The sequence below is a fragment of the Neomonachus schauinslandi genome, chromosome 15, assembly GCF_002201575.2.
Source record: "Neomonachus schauinslandi chromosome 15, ASM220157v2, whole genome shotgun sequence".
NCBI classification, from domain to species: Eukaryota; Metazoa; Chordata; class Mammalia; order Carnivora; family Phocidae; genus Neomonachus; species Neomonachus schauinslandi.
In genome coordinates, this window is record NC_058417.1 from 14,158,953 (window position 1) to 14,165,363 (window position 6,411).

Below are 6,411 nucleotides of genomic sequence, written 5' to 3' on the forward strand. Positions count from 1 at the left end.
TTTATTTGACAGAGACCACAAGCAGGGGGAACGGCAGAGACAGGGAGAAGCAGGCTTCCTGCTGAGCAGGGAGCTGGATGCAGAGCTTGCTTGGTCCCAGGACCCTGAGCCAAAGGCAGCCACCTAACCAACTAAGCCACCCAAGCGCCCCGGAATTTTTTTCTTTCAAGAAATAGATTATTGACCAATGTATCATAAGGTTGAGTGATGCTTGCCTTAGGTGCCTAGAGGTCAAGTTCATGTTGATGGATTTTATGGACTTAAATCTTTGTGGTATTATCTTAAATTCTGTTCTGGTCCCTGGCATTGGCTTCTGATCTCTTGGTAACTAAAGTAGAAGCAGAAGCTGAACTTACTCTCCAAGGGGGACCAAAGCTGCCTTTGTTCTTTGGAATCTGCTTTGCTTCCAGCAGTTTGGTTCCTTCACCAGAGCACTGCTGCGTGTCCTAGAAGGGTTGGTGTCACCATGTTGGAATTTCAGCTGATCTGAAGGGTTCATGTTTGTCACTTAAAATTTTAGTATCTATTTTTTGAAATAAAGAAACCTCTCTTCTCTTGATGGAAATGATGTGAGCACGCCAACGTCTAAGCTCTGACTAGTAATAAAACTGCAAGATGTGGAAAAGATGCAAAAGCCTATGGAAAATCCGAGCCCTCTTAAAAGAAGGGAGTAGGTAGGTAGCCCTTCATCTAACCTAACCCACAGCATTTTCCTCTCTAGCCACACGGGGGCATCTTTGGCCCTTTGATCAAGCACCTTCACTTCACTGCAGGAATGGATAAAATGTGTCCTTGGTATTTTCTTGAAATATGCATTTGCTACCCAGATAATATTTTTTATGCAAACAAGTAAATTTTCACATAAATAAAATTTGAAAAGTAGAAGTAGAAAGAGGGAAAAACCCACCACCCCATGGTCTTTTTATCTGGGCATAGTATGTCAACCTTTATGTTTCTTTATGGTCTCAGTTGACAATATTTTATTTTATTTCCATGTGTCCTGCTACTCTAGAAGATACCCAGGTTGGGTCAGTCTTTTGGATTAACTTTTATCTAGTTAATGGAGGTACTGGAGGGGGCTTTACAGTAGTTTTCCAGAAGTCTTGGGTTCCAGGAAGAGTTAATATAGAGAGTTCTAAGAAACTGTTTTCATTGTTCTTTTGTCTTTAAATTCTTCCTTTGGTTTATCTGGTTGACTGGCATATATGATGTTTACTTCAGAAGTTGGCACAGTTGGCTCTGTGTTGTGTACATTATATTGGTGAGCTAGGCCTTGTTTCCCACAAGGGATGTTTCTCTGTAGAACATAGATATTACTAACTCTGGGGTCTGTGTGGGTAAAGGAAAAGTTCCATCTACCCTTATTGTTATGGCACAGAATGAGAGGTGATGGGTGGCCCCCCAACAGATCTGTCTGCACATGAGGAGGGAAAAGGTCCAGTTTGGAAAACTAAGGAGCCTCTTGGAGAAGGAAAGTCTCAAAGGTGCAGCAGGTTTGCAGCCATCCAGGAGGTGCCCCTAGGAAAGGGACGTGACATACCTTGTTTAAAGAAGTTGGTACCAGGAGATTGGGTTTGCCGAGTGGGCACTAGCCCCCGTGAAATGCAGAAGACATTTACTCCTGAGACTGAATTGGCTTTTGCCTCCTGGAGCAGAGCGTGGATTGTCTGGAACCTTTCTGAATGCTCCCCAGTACCAAGTCTTGGCGCTAGTGCCAGCACAGTATTCGAAAGCCCTGTGTGGGGTTCAGCCCACCAGCAGCAGGGCCTCACGCACATACCCAACAGCTCCCACTCTGCTCTGTGGAGACATTCAGATCCTCTGCTGTGACTCACCCAATGACTAAAACAGCAGTTTATTTTTTTAATTACTGGTTGGAACAGCTAATGCTCCCTTTTAGAACAGCTAATGCTGCCTTCTGGAGGCTGTGCTCTTACTGCAGGGGGCTGTGTTGGGACTGAGTGAGGGCCCTGCACCTCTGAATGCCCTTTGAGGTGTGGCCTATCTGCCTGTCAGTCCAAACAAAAACATCAGGGACTCTAGGCTCTCCCTTGGGAAGTGGAGGGTCACGGGTGCTTGCTGTGAGCCAAGAAACTGTGATAAGAAGGAGTGGACCAGAAACTGCTGCTGGACTTGGCAGAATTGGCTTGTATATGATGTTCCCAAGAGGACAAAGGATATTTAATCCCAGATGCTTCTCCAGCACTCTAGGAGAATGAAGAGCAGGGAAGAGACTTTGCATCTTCAGACCTGGCTTTGTGTTCCAGTTCCACTTGCAGGGTAAGTCAGTTTCACTAAGCCTTGGCTTCCTCGTACAAAAGATGAGGGATTCTTGCTTCGCAGAGTTGTAGCAGCAGTGCAGTGAGAAGTACTAAGACACCTGGAGGAGTGCATAAGCAGAACGGTCTTCTCAACTTGCTCATCTCTTTGTATTCTTCTTTGAGTTTTCCATTTCTGGTCAGAACATCTACCCATAGACTCATGTCCGAAGGCCAAGACCTCAAGCGTGGAACTGCAGGCGTAGAGTACCACTTCTTGACCAAGAACAAACCCCACGCTTCCATGTACTGGAGTGACAAATGGGGAACCAAATTGATTGGCCATCTTCTACATAAATTGTCTCGTTTAGTAACTCAGCACAGTGGTGGGGTGTCCCTCTGTGATAGCTTTAAAAAAAATGGAAGCTCGGAGAGCTTAAGTGACTTGCCCTAAGGTTATCCACAGAGCTAAGTCATGGAGATGGGGTTTGGACTTGGGTCCAGAAATCTGAGACTGGGGTCTTGTACCAAATCTCAAGATTTTGTAACAAATGCTACACTTAAATGGAAATGGGCTTTTAGGCTCATTTGACCTGCCTCTGGGGAAGGAGACTTCTATTACATGGCACAAAGAAGAGAGAAAAAGCATCTCTCAATCAGCTTCACTTCATTTAGCACTTTAAGGTAGTATTATTTTCAAGCCTGGGATCAATGAGCAAGATTTGATAAATGAAATTGCTTATAATTAGTTCTTAATTTATGCTACCAAATCTTCATAGAATTTTGTATTTGGCAGCAGTGCAGATAATTAAGTAGTTAGTGGAACCACATAATAAAATGTCTAGTGCAAGCACATGTTGGATCAGAATCAATGTAAAATAACTGGTAATTAGGTAATGACTCTTTGATAATACATAATTGTATAATAATGGAAGAAGGGTTTTACTTTTTTAATATTTTAATAGGCAGCTCCAAATATTTCATGTAACAGAATTGATGTGCTTTTTGATCTTGCTGGAGAAAGTCGCAGTCGTCAAAAAAACAGCAAGTCATCTTCCCCAGGTAGGGTGAATGAACTCATGTAAGTCTAGAGGAAAGAAAAGGCTGCCTGCCATCTGGTGGACCCATTCAGGGAGCGTGGCCCAAGTCTAGAAACTAGAGCCAGGAAATTCCCAGCTAGGGGACTTGGCTGGCTTCAGCAGCCAATTAGCCCCCAGGGAAATGGCAGCTTAGGCTACTGCTGTCCAAAAAGAGAAGGCTCTGCGGAGAGCACTGTGGAGCCAGACCCCTCCCGGGACAGCGGAGGAGGCATGGGCCTGCTCCCATAGATTCTGTGATTCAAGAGATTGGATGTCTCTTGCTGGGAAAGGGGGGTTCCCAGTCTGGGGTAGGGTCCTTAATTCAGGTGTGTTTGTCCCAGGATTCCTGCCTTCAGGGGCACACGTGGGGCTTTTGAATCAAACTCTAGCCTGTATTTCTCTGAACTCTAGATGAGCACTAATAAGGACTTGATTCATTCACAAAGGGAAGTATTTCCTCATCCTCTACAGTAGGGGCCAGGCAAGAAGGGATAGAGCTCATATTCTGACTAAAAGGGATTCCCATTGGTTGTTGCCATGCAAAAATAGTGTTTCTTGGATCTTCTGATTTTTTTTGCAAGAAGCCAGAAATCCAGATTTATGAGAAATTTACTTAATTGTAAATCCTGACAGCTAATTCAGTATTCTGTAAAAACCTGGTAGACCATCAGTTTTGTGACCTCTTCCACCACCAGGTGGTAGAACTGTCTAAATATTTGCTGCCTCCACTTCCCTAACTCTTATTTATTTATTTATTTTTAAGATTTATTTATTTGCGAGAGAGAGAATGAGAGACAGCATGAGAGGGAGGAGGGGCAGAGGGAGAAGCAGACTTCCTGCCGAGCAGGGAGCCCGACGTGGGACTCGATCCCGGGACTCCGGGATCATGACCTGAGCCGAAGGCAGTCGCTTAACCAACTGAGCCACCCAGGCGCCCCTTATTTTTTTTTTTTTTTAAGATTTTTATTTATTTATTTGACAGAGAGATAGAGAGAGAGCACAAGTAGGCAGAGCGGCAGGCAGAGGGAGAGGGAGAAGCAGGCTCCCCACTGAACAGGGAGCCGGACGTGGGGCTCGATCCCAGGACCCCAGGATCATGACCTGAGCCGAAGGCAGCCGCTTAACCGACTGAGCCACCCAGGCGCCCCTTCCCTAACTCTTATTAACCTCACCTACTCAAGTTGGCTTGCTGTGTGCCTGCCTGCCTGTCTGCCTTTTTTATAAAAGAGTTCTTCTCACCTCTTAGGAGAGAATCCCGAAGATTCCATCCCAGGGTCCTTGTTTGCTCTTTGCTCCTAGCACTTCTGGCTGATTGCATCCACTCCCATGACTTGTTCACCCATGGATTCATCATTCCCAAATCTAGACCTTTCCTGAACTTTTAACATCCACGTACCTAACCACCTACTGGACATCTCCCCCAGGACCACGGCAGTGTCAAACTCAACTTACTGTTTAAACCTGCTTCTCTCCCAGGATGCCTGGGTGCCTCAGACTGTTAAGCGTCTGCCTTCGGCTCAGGTCATGATCCCAGGGTCTTGGGATCGAGTCCCACATTGGGCCCCTTGCTCAGCAGGGAGCCTGGTTCTCCCTCTGCCTGCCGCTCCCCATGCTTGTGTGTGCTCTCTAATAAATAAACTCTTTAAAAAAAAAAAAAACTGGCTTCTCTCCCATATTCTTGATCACCATCCATCCAGCTGCCCAGATTAGGAATCTCTGTTCCTCTCTCTCCTTTACCACCAGGGACTAAAATCTTTCACGTTGGAAATATCTCCCAAATTCAGCCCAGCCTTTCCATCCAGATTGCCACTACCTTAGTGCTCTTACCTCTCATCTGGACTGGAAGGGTCGCCTGAACCATTTCTGGGCAACTTCAGAGCTGAGTAGCAGAAAGAGATTTAGATAGATGTGGTGGCGGGGAGGGAGATGAAGAAAACCCACGTTGGGGGGTGAAACAGGAGCACTTTCAGAAGAAGGACTGGGGTGGGAAGTAGATCCATAGCAACATGTCACATTGAGATCAAGAGATATGAGGCCCTTCCTGAGAACACAGGAGAACTTTTTTCCCCTTTAACTTGTTTCATAGTTACAAAGGTAATGCATTCTCATTATAAGAATTTAGAAAATAATGGATAAAAATTTATAATTCCACTATTCAAATGGAGTTATTTTATATTTTGTTAGTATTTTTATATGTATATATATTTTTAAATAGCAAATGTGGGATCATATTGTGTATGACTTTTTATAATCTTTTTCATGTAGCAATATATTGTGATAACTTTCTGATTATAAAACTAATCTCTGTGTCAGAAAACTTGTAAAAATAAAAATTACCACTAATCACACTGCCCAGAGACAACCACCACTAATATTTTGGTTTGCTAACAACCTGTTTTCTTTACATGCCATATTGTGAGTGTTACTTCACTACCTTGCTGGAAATTTTAGTTTCTGGTTTTCACTATTGTAAATAATGCTTTAGTGAATATCTTTGTATAAAAATTTTTATGTGTGTGGGGGGCGCCTGACTGACTCAGTCAGTAGAGCATGGGACTCTTGTTCTCCCCGTCGTGAGTTCAAGCCCCACATTAGTTTCTTGAAAGTCTTACTATGTTTTCTTATTGCTTTAGGATAAACTTACATAAGAATTACTGAAGAAGGGGCGCCTGGGTGGCTCTGTTGGTTAAGCGGCTGCCTTCAGCTCAGGTCATGGTCCCAGGGTTCTGGGATCGAGCCCCGCGTTGGGCTCCCTGCTCGGCGCGAAGCCTGCTTCTCTCTTTCCCACTCCCCCTGCTTGTGTTCCCTCTCGCTGTCTCTCTCTCTCTGTCAAATAAATAAATAAAATCTTTAAAAAAAAAAAAAAGAATTACTGAGGCAGAGGAACCTTTTTAAAGGTTCTTTGTGTATATTGCCAATTTGGTTACTAAAAAGGTTGTGCTAGTTTACATTTCCGTTAATGCCAGTTTTTACCACTGCTTTGATAGCACTACAAGGCTAATTTTTAGTGTCTTTTTTTGGAAGCTATTTATTTATTTATTTATTTATTTATTTATTTATTTATTTATTTATTT